The following is a 19,425-nucleotide window of genomic DNA, read 5'->3' as shown; positions in this document are numbered from 1 at the left end:
GCTTCAAGTTCCTTGGCATCCATATCACCAACAAACTAACGTGGTCCAAGCACACCAAGACAGTTGTGAAGAGGGGGCGACCAAACCTATTCCCCTTCGGGAGACTGAAAAGATTTGGCATGGGTCCTCAGATCCTATAAAGATTCTACAGCTGCACCTTCGAGAGCATCCTGATGGGTTGCATCACTGCCTGGTATGGCAACTGCTCGGCATCCAACCGCAAGGCACTACAGAGGGTAGTGCGTACGGCCCAGTACATCACCGGGGCCAAGCTTCCTGCCATCCAGGACCTCTATACCAGGTGGTGTCAGAGGAAGTCCCGAAAAATTGTCAAAGACTCCAGCCAACCTAGTCATAGATTGTTCTTTCTGCTACCACACGGCAAGCGGTACTGCCAAGTCTAGTTCCAAGAGGCTTCTAAACAGCTTCTACCCCCAAGTCATAAGACTACTGAACATCTAATGAAATGGCTACCTAGACTACTTGCATTGCTACTCTCTGTTATTATCTATGCACAAGTCACTTTAATAACTCTACCCACGTATGCTAACCGGTCGACCCCTATATATAGCCTTGCTATTGTTATTTTACTGCTGCTCTTTAATTATTTGTTACTTTAATTTCTTATTTTTTAACTATCTTTCTTAAAACTGCATTGTTGGTTAAGGGCTTGCAAGTAAGAATTTCGCTGTAAGGTGCATGTGACAAATATAAGTTGATTTGATTTGATTAGATCACTTGTTTTGATACTGCCCATATGTAGCTTGTTTTTGGTCACAGGTTCAGGAATGGCCGAAAAATTGCAACATTTACATGGAGCTACTGTATATTTACAAACACTTACAGATGGGGGATTGGAAATGATGCAGACAATTACATTGATAGAAAGCACAATCTGTCTTCAATATTTAAGCTGATCAACCCCCTAAATAAACACAAGTAGAATAATAAGACTTGCCCATGAACTCACCGCTTCAGCAGTGTATAAACAATGCAAGCCAAAAAAAGAGAAAGAATGTGAGATATGGCATGGAATATATTGATTTACAGTAGCAGTACACTGATAGGTTATTGATACAGTTTAGAGATGGCATTTGCAGATCCAGAGAGAGAGGGAGCGAGAGAGAGAGAGAGAGAGGGAGAGGGAGAGGGAGAGAGAGAGAAAGAGAGAGGTAGACATGTTGTCCGGGGCGAGTATTGAAGATGCAGTCAACATGGTAATAGCACGGCCGTGTGTGTGTGTGTGTGTGTGTGTGTGTGTGTGTGTGTGTGTGTGTGTGTGTATTGAGAAAATAAACATGAACGATTTAAGATGGAGGATGGGTCCAAAACGAGCAGCTCTCTCATGACTGATGATGTTTGTGTCTTTGAGAGCCATTAGGCAGCTGTTTTCAGGCATGACGCTAGGCAGGCACAAGAGGGAGAGGGGGAGGAAGAGAGGGAGGGAGGCAGGAAGTGAGAGGGGAAGGGAGGAAAGGAGAGAAGGAAGATAAAGACAGAGGGGTAGAGTGAGGGACGGCAATAGGTAGAGGGGATGATATAGAGAAGGAGAGAAGAGAGAGGATCAAGAGAAAGACGGGCAGAGGAGAGTGAAGGGAGAGAGACTGAGGAACTGTGACACGAGATGGAGTCCGGTGCACAGGTAGGTCTGACTGTACCTTGATCATGTGTCTGTGTATGGGAGGCAAAATGTGTTACTGTTTACCCAACCCATGTTATATCACTTTGCAATGAAGACTTTGTACTGAGGAACATTCTCTCACTTTCCACTCAAACAGATCCGTAACACTAGCTTTGTGTGTGTGTGTGTGTGTGTGTGTGTGTGTGTGTGCGCGCGCGCGCGTGCGTAAGGTAACACAACAACTTCAGTTACACCTCAACTAACACAAGTGAAATGCACAACACACTCAGGAGGGGCAGACAGAAATGAGAGAGAGAGAGAGAGTCTATCTCAGTTCTCTGACTCAAAACGGAGAAAAAAAATCAAGAAGAAAAAGCCTCCCACGATAACATGAGTCATACTAGAGAAAAACTCAACAAACAACAAACAAACAAATGTCTAAAAAGGGTTATTGAGCGGAGACAGACAGGCTGGTGCAACAAACTGAGGCAGAAAACAAATACTAGTTCATGAAAATAAACTATAGACTTTGTATGGAGAATTCTCTTTGGCCCGTCTACGTTGATGTTTCAACAGCATTTGACTAATCTCTCTGACGCGATTCTCCAACGTGTTATATCTGTACTAAAAAGGTTTTTGTAACGGAGTCGAGCAATCTCCAGGGTTATCCACATACTTTTGCATTTATAGTGCATGAGTACGTTTTCTATACCTGTTCGCGCCTCTCCCTGTGGAATTCCTGGTCCCCGGCAGCGTTTGGAACTGCCGATCTACATGCAAGAACGGCAAGTTCATCTCAGCCTATGCTACCCTTCAAAACCCCTGACTTTTTGGCCCTGACGGAGACATGGATCACCCTGGAGCACACTGCTACTCCAGCTGCTCTCTCTTCATCCGATTACTTTTTCTCTCATAGTCCGAGAGCATCTGGTTCTAATTCCTCCTAAACTGAGATGATCTTTTCTCCCTCTCTCACCTGTCCATCTCCTCATTTGAATTCCATGCTGTCACTGTTCCAACTCAAGTCACTCACATTGTCATCTATCGCCCACCAAGGTGCCCTTAGAGAAATTGACACCTCGATAAGATCATTTCCTGAAGATGGCTCACCACTCTTTGTACTTGGCGACTTCAACCTGCTGACGTCTGCCCTCGATTAATTTCTTTCTGACTCTCTCCTTCCCCTCCTTGCCACAGTTGACCTCACACTTTCCCAGTCCCCTTCCACTCACAAGGCAGACAATACGCTTGACCTCATCTTAACTAGAGTCTGTACTCTTACTAATCTCACTGCAACCTCCATCCGGGTTTCTGATTACTCATTTGTTTCCTTTTCTGTCTCCCTTTCCTCCAACCCTAGCTACTTAACCCCTACCAAGATGGTAATGCGGTTTTGCAATCTTTGCGCTCCTCTTCTACCTTCGCTCCCTTCTGCTAAACGAAACTTCCGGAGGACCTATCATCCTTTCACCTCTTCCTCTCTACCTTCACCTGTATCCGCTGCTAAAGCCAGATTCCTTCACTCAAGCTTCTGCCTCTAAGCCTAGGAAAATCTTTTCCCACCTTCTTCTCCTGCCTTAATTCTCCACCTTTCCCCCTCCCCGTGGACGACTTTGTCAACCACTTTGAGAAGAAGGCTGACGACATCCGACCCCATCCCCTCCTCCCTTCCCCCAGACCATCTCTGGAGACCTTCTCCCATTCCTCACTTCCCTCATCAACTCATCCCTGACCACCGGCTGCGGTCCCTCTGTGTGCCTGGCAGATGTCTCAGCGTGGATGTCGGCCCACCACCTCAAGCTTAAATTTGACCAGATAGAGCTGCTCTTCCTCTCGGGAAAGGCCTCTGCCCACTCAAAGACCTCTCTGTCGCGGTTGACAACTCCACGGTGTCCCCCTCCCAGAGTGCAAAGAAGCTTAGCGTGACCCTGGACAACAAACACCCTGCAAAACATCAAAGCAGTGACTCACTCCTGCAGGTTCATGCTTTACAACATCCGTAGAGTACGACCCTACCTCACACAAGAAGCGACGCAGGTTCTAATCCAGGTACTTGTATTCTCCCGTCTGGACTGCTGCAACTCGCTGTTGGCAGGGTTCCCCGCTTGTCCCATCAAACCCCTGCAACTTATCCAGAACGCTGCAGCCCGCCTGTTGTTCAACCTTCCAAGTTCTTCCATGTCACCCCGCTCCTTCGCACAATCCACTGGCTTCCAGTTGAAGCTCGCATTCCACTACAAGACCATGGTACTTGCCTATGGAGCAGCAAGATGATTTGCCCCTCCCTACCATCAGGCTATGCTCAAACCTTACATCCCAACCCCAGCACTCCGTTCTGCCACCTCTAGTCTCTTCGCCCTTTCCCGATCAGCCCAGTCCAAGCTCTTCTCTGTCCTGGCACCGCAATGATATCCTACTTTATTGAGGAGAAATGTACTTACCATGACCGTGACATGTGGTTGTCCCACCTGTCTGCTAAATGACTTAAATGTCAAATATAACGCTGGGAGAGGCAGACAGACGAGACAGACTCAGGTTTCCTGTGTCAGATAAAAGTCTCTCTCCTCGTTCTTTTTCGGGTGCGAGAGAGGGGGCAAGCAGGGAGGCGGGCGGGCAGGCGGGGGATGGGGAGGTGGTTGTCTGGTGAGCGAGGGGAGGGAGTTGTGAGGCTAGGCGATACAGACAGCGGCGGCTGTTGCCCAACCAGCCAGCCAGCCCCAGTTTCATAATCTCTGTTGACAAAACAGAAGTGCAGCGCGCCCCGGTCAGATCATGTAAACACCCAGTAGGAACATGAGACAGTCAGACCTGCCGTCTACAGCCGTGCTGATATTTAGCTCACTGCTCTGACAATGACTGGCTGTAGTCAGGTTGGTGAACTCCACTATAATTAGCCCAGTTAGGAAAAATCCATAATCCATATTGCATTGGGTTGACACTAGAGAATGGTTGGCATGCAGGACTGACTGAGGCATTATGGGTAGAGGAGTCTTTCTGGTGATCTAAGTCCGTGTGACACGATGCGGCAGAATCCCAGAGTCACCTGCAGATATCCCACTTCTCCACTCTACCCCCTCCTCTCCATAACCATCATTCTCTCCTCCCTCTCTTCCCCTGATCTACTCCTCTCCTCCCCCTGCTCTCTATATACCACCTCTAAAGGCATACTCTCTCTCATATCCACCCCCACCTCTCTTCCTACACCACCACCATCCCTCTCTTCACTTGAGTGCGGGTGTGTTTCTGTCACCTGCAGACTAAGGTAAAGATTAATGCTTTATTTCTGTCTCTATGGCAGGCAGAGCAGGGAGACTAATTAGATTTCTCCTGCTGCCTCCCCAGCAGCCTCTCTCTCTTTCCACCTTTCTCTCAAACCTCCCTCTCTCTACCACAAAATCTGCCCTCCCTCTCTCATCCCTTCCCTCTTTCGGCCTCTCTCGCTACCCTCTGTATCGCTCACCCAATTCTTCTTCCTCCCTCTGGAACCTGTACCATCTCCCAGGGGAGAACGCTTTGAAACAAAACAAATCCAAAATGGCTCCTGGAGTAATAGCCCATCGGTCTAAATGACCATGTCCTCTCGTGTCGCTCAACCTCTATGGTCTGGCCAAGGGGGTCAGAGAGAATGTTGTGCTGCATAACAGATGAGTAAAAAGTCAACAATAGAGATCCCACTCCATTCTCACTCTCTGTCTACAACAGATTATAGGCCTAGTCCACCTAAACAGGTAACCATGCCAACGGCCGTGTGATGACAAGTGACCCACCTTGTGATGGAGCCTGGAGTGGACGAGACGAGTTCTCTCTGGGAGATAATGGTCCTATTCTGGACTGGTCTACTGGTCTTCTACGCTGGTGTCTATAAAACACACACACAATAATAATAATAATAATAATAATAAGCACTTTTGCAAGACATTTTATATTCTGTTATGTTGTCAAAATGATGTTTATACGTTATTAAATCAAGTTGTTAATGACCACCCAGGAAACATCATTCACATGGTAATGAGGAGCAGGAGACATGAGGCAGGAAGCCTGGAGCTTTCGGTAAACGTCGGACGCTTTGTGGGAACGCGCTCACACACACACAACTTCTGAATCCCGAAAAAGGGTGTGACATGACTTTGACAGCAAGTACAGAAGTATTAGAGAGAGACCGAGGGGTGAGCGGTCGAGTGCCTGTGAAACCAAGCCAACACGCACAAACAGACCACTGGCTTAGACTAGACCGTCATCCTAACAATGTTGCCTTTTCATTTTTGTCCTGGGCTGAAATACAGAGAGGAAGAAGCGCCTCGGAAGAAGAGAGTACTATCCTCTTGGGGTAAGGAGTGTGTAACCATGGTGAGAGGTAGGCGTTTCCATGACACCCTGCCTTCAGCGTGAGCGAGCAAGACGGCCAAGCCACCTCATGTTCCTCTGTGTACGCGCATTGTGAGTGCATGTGCGTACGTGTGTGTGTGTGCGCATTTCACTCTTAGTCTACACCTTGTTGTTTACGAAGCATGTGATAAATAACATTTGATTTGATCTTTGTTGTGCTTTAGAGTGTGTAATGCACGAGTGTATGCATGTGTGAGAGAGAGAGAGAGAGAGAGAGAGAGAGACAGACAGAACATGTGCCTGCATGTGTAGGTTTGTACATCAGTGTGTGTGTGTGTGTGTGTGTGTGTGTGTGTGTGTGTGTGTGTGTGTGTGTGTGTGTGTGTGTGTGCCTGTACGTGCCTGTGTGCCATACAGCATCCAGCCTGACCGTTGGCGGCACCACTTGATGAGGACCAGATGGGGGCTGTCAGGGGGTCTCTAGTTATGGTGACGTATGGATCCTCAAAACCAACAAAAGAACCACCGTCAGCCGATGGGTTTCCTATTAATTGAGAGGTGGGAAATAGAGAGAAATAGAGTGAGAGAAAGAGGGACTGGTTAACCAGGGTGGATTTATAGCATGTCCGTGACCAAAGGGGAATCGACTCGTTTTTTGACCAAACATTCTCTGCTACACACGCACACACACACACATAAACAAAAACGGACTTCCAGTGAGTGTTTAAGCATTGGGGGAAAAGAGGGGACAGAGAGGCCTTCAGTGGGATCATTAATGCACCATTGTGCTCGACTCGCATCAACTCTGAGCTTTAGCAAAGCCCTAAAGAACAGCACCAATAAATGCTACAGTAGCTGGCTGCATGTGTCGCTTCTGTAGACATGTTGGGCCTTGAAGAACAGTGAGAACGAGCTTAAGATGCATCGAGTGTGTGTTCAGCTTACAGGCACGGAGGCACGCTCTCTCGAAGGCTTTTCCAGACCCCTCTTCTCATCTCATCTACGCTCTCTGTTTAGCCCACTCTGCTCCTCAATTACACTTTGCACAAAAAGAGCCTGTGCTTTAACTATAAAAGAGACTGGGGGTGTGCGTGTGTGCGCGCGTCCCTCCCTTTATGCGCATGAAGCCGCCGCCGCGGCATATAACCACACAAATCACTAAATTATTCACATCGTCTCACCTTGGTCTTGTTAAACAAACACCATTAGAGTCCAAAGTGATTTGAAGACAGATAAAGGATTGCTCCCCTTAATAATTACAGTCTTTAGTTCCATTCTGCGCTCGGCGCACCCGGTGGGTCCTTCTGTCATCAATGTCTGGCCTCAACAACACAGCCCGAGGCTCAGCTAAATAATGGAGAGAATGTGGAAGAGGAGGGAAGGAGGAGAAAGAGATGACTTGGATCTCAGACTGGGACTGCGGGGGGGGGGGGAATCTGGAGAGTCAACTGGCGAGTCAGACAGTATGGAGGTAGGGAGGCTACAGGTGCAGTAGGAAAGCATGGTCCGCCTGCCTGTCTGTCCCTGCAAAGGACTGCCACAGGTAGAATGGGGAGATCAGCCTCAGTTCAACGCAGGGCGAAGCCTATGTGTTCGTCTGTCCATCGGCCTGGCCTGTCTGTCTGTTTGCACCTGGAGATCTGCCTGATGTTTCATACGGGCAGGCAGCCAGCAGACACACCTCGATTCAGAACACATTCATACCATAACGGACAATCAGGACAATGCAACTGCAGCTTTGGGGCAGAGCACATTTGTGTAGTGAGCAAACGACATACTAAAAAATGGCCAATGATATACTCTCACACATACAGTAAGAATCTCTCTCTCTCTCTCTCTCTCCCTCCCTCTCTCCCTCCCTCCCTCCCTCCCCCCTTCTGTCTGACTCTCTTTTTCTTTGTGTGTTCTGGCACAGAATAAGGGAGACTGTTTCTGCGTTAGCCAGCACACACAAACAGCCCAGTGAGGCCCACATAAAGCTACATTATATGTGTGTTTGTGTGTGTGTCCTCCTCAGTCATGGGTGCGCTCTGGGTGACTCTGCTTTAGCTGAGCCCTATTCCCCTCCAACAAAACCGGCACTTACAGACTAGTAGAATAGGAGCCAAGCTACATGTTGGCACCTGGCCTCCCCTTAAACAAATCACACCACAGAGGCTAATAATAATGTTTTTTTTTTAAATAAAAAAATGGATCCACAGCCCAGCTCAGCTCCAAAAAAGAGGGGCTACCAGAGAGGGGGGAGTGGGGGAAGGCCATCATACAATCTATATTCTCCCCAAGTTCATCAACAACAACAAAAAAGGAGCTTGTACAAAAACGGACCACTGACTCAATTTACGACATGAGACGCGGGTGACCGTCTCCGCTGTCATAGGTCCCTAATTCCAGCCAATCAGAAAGGGAGTAGCAACATTTGGCCATTTGGAGACACAGTAAGTGCCTTCATTGGATGCGTTCCTTGACTAACACTTGTGTTAGGAACAAACACCATCACCACACAGAGCCGCGGCTCCAACTCTTACCAACAATACCTCCACAGGCAGGGACAACTTAACAAACAGAAAGAGGAGGGTGAAATAAATGGACTGGTCCCAGATCTGTATGTGCCTTAGGGGCAATTCCACGGTAACGGAATTGTGCATGAGACTCCGATTTTTCACTTTCAAATGTATGCCAAACAAAAACCATTGATTCCAAAAGTGCTACAAACCATACAACTCAATGCACAATGACTCCTTTTAACAATTTACACGGAACATTTTACAAAAACACATTTACTTTATTGGTCATTGAACTAAAGTAAGTGGATTTACACCCAGTAACGGAATATTATCATGGGTCGCTGATCTGTACTACACAGAAATGCATAATTCTAGATATGAATATCATTCCCTTCATGTTGATGTATCCTAATAGCTCCTTTGCATAGTTGGGTATTATTTGACACACAGGCTAATTTAATGAGCCCCGCCCCCCCCCCAAACAAGACCAAATTTGGTTGGTCCGAATGGGACCAAATCTGAACCAATCATAGACGTTTGGCTTGGGAGGTATACCGAATATACAGTGCATTCGGAAAGTATTCAGACCCCTTGACTTTTTCCACATTTTGAAGTATCTTTGGCAGCGATTACAGCCTTGAGTCGTCTTGGGTATGACGCTACAAGCTTGAGACACCTGTATTTGGGGAGTTTCTCCCATTCTTCTCTGCAGATCTTCTCAAGCTCTGTCAGGTTGGATGGGGAGCGTTGCTACACAGCCATTTTTTAGGTCTCTTCAGAGATGGTTGATCGGGTTAAAGTCCAGGCTCTGTCTAGGCCACTCAAGGACATTCAGAGACTTGTCCCGAAGCCACTACTGCGGTGTCTTGGCTGTGTGCTTAGGGTCGTTGTCCTGTTGGAAGGTGAACCTTCTCCCATGTCTGAGGTCCTGAGCGCTCTGGGACAGGTTTTCATCAAGGATCTCTGTACTTTGCTCCGTTCATCTTTGCCTCGATCCTGACTAGTCTCCCAATCCCTTCTGCTGAAAAACATCCCCACAGCATGATGCTGCCACCATCATGCTTCACCGTAGGGATGGTGCCAGGTTTCCTCCAGATGTCACATTTGGCATTCAGGCCAAAGAGTTCAATCTTGGTTTCATAAGACCAGAGAATCTTGTTTCTCATGGTCTGAGAGTCTTTAGGTGCATTTTGGCAAACTCTAAGCAGGCTATCATGTGCCTTTTACTGAAGAGTTGATTCCATCTGGCCACTCTACCATAAAGGCCTGATTGGTGGAGTGCTGCCGAGAGGGTTGTCCTTCTGGAAGGTTCTCCCATCTCCATAGAGAAACTCTAGAGCTCTGTCAGAGTGAACATTGGGTTATTGGTCACCTTCCCTGACCAAGGCCCTTCTTCTCCCCCGATTGCTCAGTTTGGCCAGTCGACTAGCTCTAAGAAGAGTCTTGGTGGTTCCAACCTTCTTCCATTTAAGAATGATGGAGGCCACTGTGCACTTGGGGACCTTCAATGCTGCAGAAATGTTTTGGTACCCTTCCCCAGATCGGTGCCTCGACACAATCCTATCTCTACGGACAATTCCTTTGACATCCTGACTTGGTTTTGTTCTGACATGCCTGTTTTTGATTTGTCATTATGTGGTATTGTGTGTAGACTGATGAGGATTTTTTTTATTTAATCCATTATAGAATAAGGTAATGTAACAACATGTGGAAAAAGTAAAGGGGTCTGAATAATTTACGTATTGTAGCTACTTTTTAAGTTGATACCTGCAGTCAACTATCTCCTAATAATATGTTAAGAGATAAAGCATTCTTACAATTCACCGGTCACATTATTTTACGATATGAAGCTTACCGTAGTTCCCCAGAACAGTTGAGTCAGTTATGTGTTTGTTTGTAAACAGCACAACGGGAGACGGCGGGAGCTGGTGAGTCTATAGCGTTCTATATCTATTGGAGAGTCTCCGTTGTGCAGCACACATGAGGTAATGAAGTTACACTTGTGTGCAATTCACTGCTAAAATGTTTGATAACTTGTTTGATCCAGAGCTGTGGATGAGTTGTCTGTACAGCAGCCATTTTTCCCCTCTGCTTCCTACTAGCGTTTTTGTTCCTACTCCTTTCTGCTCTGTGTACACGTGCTGCTCTTCTTCTTCAGAAAAGCATGCATCACAGCTTTGTTCACGTGCACAATTTCTCTCGTTCACTTTTGCTTGTAAATGTCCACACCCACCGACAATGGCATTCGGTGGCTACTAGCTATGCTTGTACAACTTTATAAGATAGATTTGCATGTTTTTGCAATTAGTTTGTTTGTTTTTCGCTCATTAGCATTTAGATAACAGCGCCGATTTTGCAATTTGTTTGTGCTAAATTAGAATCTGGTAATAGAGGCCCAATCAACTTTTCTTGCATTTTTAGCGCCCACTTGTGTGCTATGCTGGTAATACTGTAAATACCGGGATAAGAGAAGGGCGGTATGACAATTTGAAAATCTGGACACCTCCCCAAGCCTAACAGACATCTATGTTTCGGACATCAAATTACAGCACAGTAGAGATCAGTGCATTGCACAGCACAGTAGAGTACAGTATAGTTCAGTACATTAGTGTAGTCAACTCGTGTGCTCTGCTGTGTACTGTACTCTATTGTGCAGTACAGTATTATACTCTACTATTTTTACTTCACTGTACACTGTCTGGCCTGGACCAAATCATGGACATCTATGTTTGGACCAAACATCTACATCTGTAGACGTTGAAACGAAAGCCGGTCCGGACCAAATAACTATGTCTGTGGACGTTGAAATCAAGGCCAGGATGGACTGAACACATTTTCAACATCCATGGACACCCGGTGTCAGTCGGTGCTCAGTGGGTAAGGATGCTGGTTAGAGTGAATAAAAGCGGGGGCTTATGAGTAGGTGTCAGTAAGAGCTGGGAGAGACATTAACTGGAGAGAGAGAGAGAGAGAGAGAGAGAGAGAGAGAGGTTGTCCAGACCGTTTTCACACTTGCTTTGACCACGCAGAAAAAGAAAACAGTTATGAACATAACAGTATACCAGTGGAAGGGGAAGACTGTAGCATGTGACCCAATTCTGGTTTGTGACGACTACGATTACCCATTGTAGCCAATTCAATTGCAGTAATTTCGTTAATGATTTTGCAGAAATTCTGTTACCAATTTGTATACCAAATAGGTGCACTACATGACCAAAAGTATGTGAACACTTGCTTGTCAAATATCTAATTCCAAAATCATGGGCATTAATATAGAATTGGTTCCCCCTTTGCTGCTATAACAGCCTCCACTCTTCTGGGAAGGCTTTCCACTAGATGTTGGAACATTGATGCGGGGACTTGCTTCCATTCAGCCAAGAGCATTAGTGAGGTCGGGCACTGATGTTGGGTGATTAGGCCTGGCTCGCAGTCACCGTTAAGATTTCCCTTCACTGGAACTAAGGGGCCTAACCCAAACCATGAAAAACGTCCCCAGACCATTATTCCTGCTTCAACAAACTTTACAATTGGCACTATGCATTGGAGCATGTAGCGTTCTCCTGGTATCCACCAGACCCAGATTTGTCCGTCGAACTGCCAGATGGTGAAGCGTGATTCATTACTCCAGAGTCCAATGGCGGCGAGCTTTACATCACTTTACGTTGACGCTTGGCATTGCGCATGGTGACCTTAGGCTTGTGTGCGACTGCTCGGCCACGGAAACCCATTTCATGAAGCTCCTGACGAACAGTTCTTGTGCTGACGTTGCTTCCAGAGGAAGTTTGGAACTCGGTAGTGAGTGTTGCAACCGACAGGCTATTTTTTTACGAGCTACGCGCTTCAGCACTCAGAGGTCCCATCTGTGAGCTTGTGTGGCCTACCATGTCGCAGCTGAGTCGTTGTTGCTCCTAGACGTTTCCACTTCACAATAACAGCACTGGGGCAGCTCTAGCAGGGCAGAAATTTGACGAACTGACTTGTTGGAAAGGTAGCATCCTATGACGGTGCCACGTTGAAAGTCTCCGAGCTCTTCAGTAAGGCCATTATACCGCAAATACCATTCGTCTTTTTTCTGGAATAATTTTCTAAGATTCCTTTTCCATCTGTTTGACCAGAAAGCAAAGCATTTGCCTATTCCCAATATTTAGGATATAAAATGGTTGAAACATTTATCTATGCCTTATTTTCTAAAAAATATAGATTCAGCTTTCAATCACATGTTGGTGCTCATGGGTCCTTTTACATGGAAATGCCCTTTGTGAACTTCTCTGACTATCATTGCCATGCCGTAAAATCTGATCTAGGACCTGGTTAAGATCACTCCTCACTGCCGTCCTGAGATCAGAAATAACTCTGCTAGCAGGCAGCAGCCCAGGGTGTGTCTACCGTGGCTGCCACCAAACCCCCATTTACATATTCAAAAAATAAGGAAATAGGCGTTCGCATGAGTCATCCCTTCCAAGAACCTACAGTACCTACTGCAACTCCAACATCCCTAACCTTTACTCAACAGTCAAGTTTATACACACACACACACACACACACACGCGCACACACACGCACACACACACACACACACACACAGGGAAGACTCAAAGTTTCTACGTCCTACGTAATGATGAAACAGTTTGGTGGTAGGAACTCTCTCGCAGAACTGAGTAGTTTTGTAGTCAGACATAACTGTTGTCATCCTACACAAAAGTTCGCCATACACAATGGGATAAGTAAGTCGTTGAGCTAATCTACAATCCGATTAGCTAGTTTACCACCCACCTTCCCTAGAATGGGCCAACCGGAGTTCAACCTTCCCTAGAATGGGCCAACTGGAGTTCAACCTTCCCTAGAATGGGCCAACTGGAGTTCAACTGGCACTAGAGTTGCTGAAGCCACGGACTGCGGTCCAAACTGATCCAGTGTGTGTAGAGTAGAGCAACAATAGAACTACACTGAGCCAAAGCTGAGGCCAGCCATGTGCTGAGCATGTGTGTAAATGTGCACAGAGCTGCTAGTGTCAACGCCTGCACTGTTATAGACTGAGGAAAGGGGGGGAGGGGAAGAAAAGGGAGATGGAAGAGGGTGAGTTATTTTGGAACTTTTGTGAGTGTAATGTTTACTGTTAATTTTTTATTGTTTATTTCACTTTTGTTTATGATTTACTTCACTTGCTTTGGCAATGTAAACATTTGTTTCCTATGCCAATAAAGCCCCATATATTGAAATTGAGAGAGGTCATGAGCAGATGAGCTCCTGCATTTTTCATGTTCTTAAAAAAAGATTTAGAGTTAGATAAACTTAGATTTTTTGTCAGGGACATATACATTGTAACATAACATTCACTCCAAATCAAAACTCAAAACCTGATTTTGTATGGAATTACAGAATCACTTAAAGGGCTTATAACTACCAAAGATGATTATTCCAAAGCTATACAGCAAATGCTCTGGAAAACAACAGAAACCTGAAAACACCATCATGCCTGGAACTGAGTGAGTCATGTTTAGTCTGAAGCTATATTTTATTTCCAAAAGCCAAGAAGATAAATACATTACATTACTTTATAAGGACTGAATGCTAAATTAAGGCTGCCAAGCTTGATACAACCTCAATTAGCACTGACATGTCAAGTGAGAGGTGACAAAGACCTTTAGCCCAACAATGGCAGGAGAGTCACACAGTCTGCTCCAACCAAATTAGAGGTAATTAAAATACAGTACCCTGTGTATGTAAAGTATGATAAGACACGAAAAGAGCACAAAATGAAGCTCCTTATGGAAAATAAAGAGACACTTTTTGCTGACTATTATAAAAATGGAAACATCAGCAACCTCATCTTCCACACAGACCATCCCCTGGTGTGGCACAGTGCTATATTAGCACACTACCCCTCTGTTAAGAGGGGGGGGGGGGGGGGGGGGGGAGTGTTAACTTCATTGGGATAGGGGGCAGCATTTTCAGTTTTGGATGATAAGCATGCCCAGAGTAAACTGCCTCCTACTTAGTCCCATATGCTAATATATGCAAATGATGTATATATTAGTAGTATTGGATAGAAAACACGCTGAAGTTTCTAAAACTGTTTGAATGATGTCTGTGAGTATAACAGAACTCATATGGCAGGCAAAAACCTGAGAAAAAATCCAAACAGGAAGTGGAACATCTGAGGTTTGTAGTTTTTCAACTCAGCCCCTATTGACGATACAGTGGGATATTGGTTATGTTGTACTTCCTAAGGCTTCCACTAGATGTCAACCGTCTTTAGAACGTTGTTTGATGCTTCTACTATGAAGGGGGGCTGAATAAGAGGGGAATGAGTCAGAGGTCTGCCAGCAGCCACGAGCTCAGTCACGCGCGCATTCACATGAGAGGTAGCTCCTGTTCCATTGCTTTTCTACAGACAATGGAATTCTCCGGTTGGAACATTATTGAACATTTATGAAAAAAACATCCTAAAGATTGATTCTATACATCGTTTGATATGTTTCTACGGCCAGTAATATAACTTTTTGGAATTTTCGTCCGACCTTTCCGCTGGATTTGTTTACCAAACGCCCTAACAAAAGGAGATATATGAACATAAATTATGAACTTCATCGAACAAATCTAACATTTATTGTCAAACATTCATTGTGGAACTGGGATTCCTGGGAGTGCATTCTGATGAAGATCTTCAAAGTGAATATTTATAATGCTATTTCTGACTAATGTTGACTGCGCAACATGGTGGATATTTATTTTGGCTGGTTTGGGCTCTGAGCTCCGTACTCAGATTATTTAATGGTATGCTTTTTCCATAAAGTTTTTTTGAAATCTGACACAGCGGTTGCATTAAGGAGAACTTTGTCGAAAGTTCCAAGCATAACACTTGTATTTTCATCAACATTTATAATGAGTATTTCTGTAAATTGATGTGGCTCTGCAAAATCACCACATGTTTTGGAACTACTGAACATAACACGCCAATGTAAAATGAGATTTTTGGATATAAATATGCACTTTATCGAACAAAACATACATGTATTGTGTAACATGAAGTCCTATGAGTGTCACCTGATGAAGATCATCAAAGGTTAGTGATTCATTTTATCTCTATTTGTGCTTTTTGTGACTCCTCTCTTTGGCTGGAAAAATGGCTGGGTTTTTCTGTGACTTGGTGGTGACCTAACATAATCGTTTGTGGAGCTTTCGCTGTAAAACATTTTTGAAATCAGACAGTGTGGCTGGATTAACGAGAATTTTATCTTTAAAATGGTGCCTAATACTTGTATGTTTGAGAAATTTGATTTATGAGATTTCTGTTGATTTGTATTTGGCGCCCTGCAATTTCATTGGCTGTTGGCGAGGGGTTCCGCTAGCGGGAACCCCGTTCCCAGACAGGTTAACAAGGGGTGGAAACTCAGGATATTAGACAATAGCTAATATAAATCTCTATAAGTCGAACAGTATTGGTACAGGGCAACCCCAAACAGTTTCAGCTGAACTTTCACATAATCAAAGAATTAGCTCAGCAGGAGAAGCTCTCCCTTGAAAAAGATACCCCCACCCCGAGCGGGTCAGACCAGACCTCTTCATTATTTAACCCCACAGACGAGCAACCCCAAGCGGAAAGTCAACCTCCCTGCACAGAGTACTACCCTCTCATTGAAATGAAGGATACATTTGCCCAGCTGGAGGTAAGGCAGGTGGAGCTGGAACAGCAGGTGATTACACTCCAGGCAGCACAGACCCAGACAACAGTCCAGCACAACAACACCTCCTTAAAAAGACCCGGAGAGCTGGAGGTGGAGAGAGACATATCTGCACTCTGGACTATGGTGAGACAACTTCAACAGGAGAAAAAGCAGGAGCAGGAGAAGAACAGAGCACTAGAAGAGAGGGTCAGACTCCTGGAGGAGAGGTAGAAGGGGGATGGAGTGTGACAGAGAACAACCCACTAGAGAGGTGGCCACCCCCGCAGAGAAGCCAGCAGAACAGCCCACCTCAGCTCCCAACAAAAGTCTCGCCACCACAGGAGAACAGTCCACCCCAGACCCTAACCATGTCGACATCACAGCGGGACAGACAAATAAAGAACCCCAAGCCCAGGGGATCTCACCCCCTCTGAGCACCCCACCTGTCAGCCCTCCTGACAACCCCCCCACACCCACTGAGGACATACACAAGACACAGATTGTTCTCCTTATGGCCTCAAATGGGAAATATATACAAGAAAATAAACTTTTTCCCAAACACAGTGTGTCTAAACTCTGGTGTCCAAACACCCAGCGCGCCCTAGACCTTCTGTCTGAGGACCAACTAGGTTCACCTAGCCACATAATAATACATAATAATACACACAGGCACAAACGACGAGAACACAGCAGGAAAGGGTGGCCACAGCACTGAACGGAGTGATTGAAAAAGCTTCTACTACTTTCCCCAATGCACAAGTGGTTATATCCACCCTGCTACCACGAAAAGACTTCCACCCTGATACCATACAGCGGGTAAAAGCAATTATTTCCCATGACTGTGCCTCAAAACCAAATGTTTAACTGGCCCACCCCTCCACCCTAGACTTGATCACCCTTTGTGACCAGGTCCACCTATACAAGGCAGCAGTGCCCACCTTCGCCTGGACCCTAAAGGACATCGCTCTCAAACGCAGTCCCAACACTTCATACAGGAGCAACAGATCAATAGACACCCCGCCCAAACAAACGAGACACTCTCCCAGACCCCTTGACATACACATACAGGATCCACGCCGAGAGGACCTACATCCAGACCACAACACCCCCAGCCACATCCAAACCCCCACCCCCACCCCAACCAATCAACACTCCCCCATGTCAACCATGCCCACACCCCATTTAGGCCCCCTCAGATCAGACCTATGCCCCTCCTGCCCACCCCATGCACCCCACCCCCGCAAAGAGGGCCTCAACATGGAAGTCACACATACGCCCAAGCCATGAGCGGGGAAACAGGCCCAACCCCCACTCTTACACTAGCCCAAGCCAATGGCATGTACCAGATGCTCAGCAGGATCTGCTCACACTTACTGGCCTGATGCAAAACCACACGACCAACAACACTGGACAGTTTATGGAACACAAAGCATTCACTATCTCATCCTGGAATATCCAAGGCCTGAGGTCAACTGCCTTTGGCCTAAAGAGCAGGAACCTGGACTTCATCAAAGAAATCGGAAATACAGACATTGTCATCCTACAAGAAACATGGTATAGTGGAGACAGACCCACTGGTTGCCCTCTAGGTTACAGAGAGCTGGCAGCCCCATCCTCCATACTAACAGGTGTGAAACAGGGAAGGGGCTAATTTGGTATAGAGCATAACTAACTCTATTAAATTAATCAAAACAGGAACATTTGGCTAGAAATTCAAAAGGAAATGATCTTAACAGAGAATAATGTCCTCCTGTGTGCTACCTATATCCCCCCACTAGAATCCCCATACTTTAATGAAGACAGCTTCTCTATCCTGGAGGGGGAAATCAATCATTTCCAGGCCCAGGGACATGTACGAGTCTGTGGCGACCTAAATGCCAGAACTGGACAAGAACCTGACACCCTCAGCACACAGGGGGACAAACACCTGCCTGGAGGTGACAGCATTCCCTCCCCCATATGCCCCCTTAGGCACTACTATGACAACATAACCAACGAAAATGGGTCACAACTCCTGCAGCTCTGTCGCACGCTGGGAATGTACATAGTCAATGTTAGGCTTCGAGTGGACTCCTATGGTAGGTACACCTATAGCTCATCTCTTTGCAGTAGTACTGCAGACTACTTTATCACTGACCTCAACCCAGAGTCTCTCAGAGCGTTTACAGTCAGCCCACTGACACCCTTATAAGATCACAGCAAAATCACAGTCTACTTGAACAGAGCAATACTCAATCATTAGGCATCAAAGCCAAAGGAACTGAGTAATATTAAGACATGCTATAGATGGATTGAATGTAGTGTGGAAACTTACCAAAAAACAATTAGGCAACAACAAATCAAATCCCTTTTAGACAACTTCCTGGACAAAACGTTCCACTGTAATAGCGAAAGTGTAAACTTGGCAGTAGAAAATATTAACAGTATATTTGACCTCTCAGCTTCCCTATCAAATAAAAAAAAATCAAAACAGAAAACTGAAGAAAATTAACAACAATGACAAATGGTTTGATGAAGAATGCAAAAACCTAAGAAAGAAACGGAGAAACCTGTCCAACCAAAAACATAGAGACCCAAAAAACCTGAGTCTATGTCTTCACTATGGTGAATCACTAAAACAATACAGAAATACACTAGATTTGATTCTCCAATTACCTTGAATGAACTACAGGACAAAATAAAAACCCTCCAACCCAAAAAGGCCTGTGGTGTTGATGGTATCCTCAATGAAATTACAAAATATACAGACAGCAAATTCCAATTGGCCAAATCAAAACACTTTAACATCTTCCTTAGCTCTGGCATCTTCCCCAATATTTGGAACCAAGGACTGATCACCCCAATCCACAAAAGTGGAGACATATTTGACCCCAATAACTACCGTTGGAAATGTGTCAACAGCAACCTTTGGAAAATCCTCAGCATTATCATTAACAGCAGACTCGTACATTTCCTAAGTGAAAACAATGTACTGAGCAAACGTCAAATTGGCTCTTTACCAAATTATCGTACGACAGACCACGTATTCACCCTGCACACTCTAATTGACAAACAAACAAAACAAAACAAAACAAAAGCAAAGTCTTCTCATGCTTTGATTTCTAAAAAGCCCTCGACTCAATTTGGCATGAGGATCTGCTATACAAATTGATAGAAAGTGGTGTTGGGGGAAAAACATACAACATTATAAAATCCATGTACAAAAACAACAAGTGTATTGTTGAAAAAGGCAAAAAAATACACGCATTTCTTCCCACAGGGCCATGGGGTGAGACAGTGATGCAGCTTAAGCCCCACCCTCTTCAAC

General features: G+C 45.5%; 1 protein-coding gene across 3 annotated transcripts in view; it reads right to left on the bottom strand.

Moving 5' to 3' along the window:
• Positions 1–19,425, bottom strand: part of LOC110531165 (nuclear receptor coactivator 3) — a 123,551-nt gene that overhangs the window by 40,797 nt on the left and 63,329 nt on the right. Inside the window, exons 2-3 of one of the 3 annotated variants that reach the window (XM_036987940.2) lie at positions 6,350–6,491; positions 5,389–5,480 (exon numbers count right to left, since the gene is read on the bottom strand). The exons of 1 other annotated variant lie outside the window; for it this stretch is intronic. The gene's annotated coding sequence lies outside the window, so the exon portion shown is untranslated. The remainder of the gene's footprint in view (positions 1–5,388; positions 5,481–6,349; positions 6,492–19,425) is intronic. One more of the 3 variants, XM_036987942.2, reaches the window with a different exon arrangement.

Source organism: Oncorhynchus mykiss, chromosome 9 (genome assembly GCF_057628025.1).
Source record: "Oncorhynchus mykiss isolate SJ-2025 chromosome 9, ASM5762802v1, whole genome shotgun sequence".
Classification (NCBI taxonomy): Eukaryota; Metazoa; Chordata; class Actinopteri; order Salmoniformes; family Salmonidae; genus Oncorhynchus; species Oncorhynchus mykiss.
The sequence above is the reverse complement of the archived record's forward strand: the minus strand, read 5'-3'. Positions and strand labels throughout refer to the sequence as shown.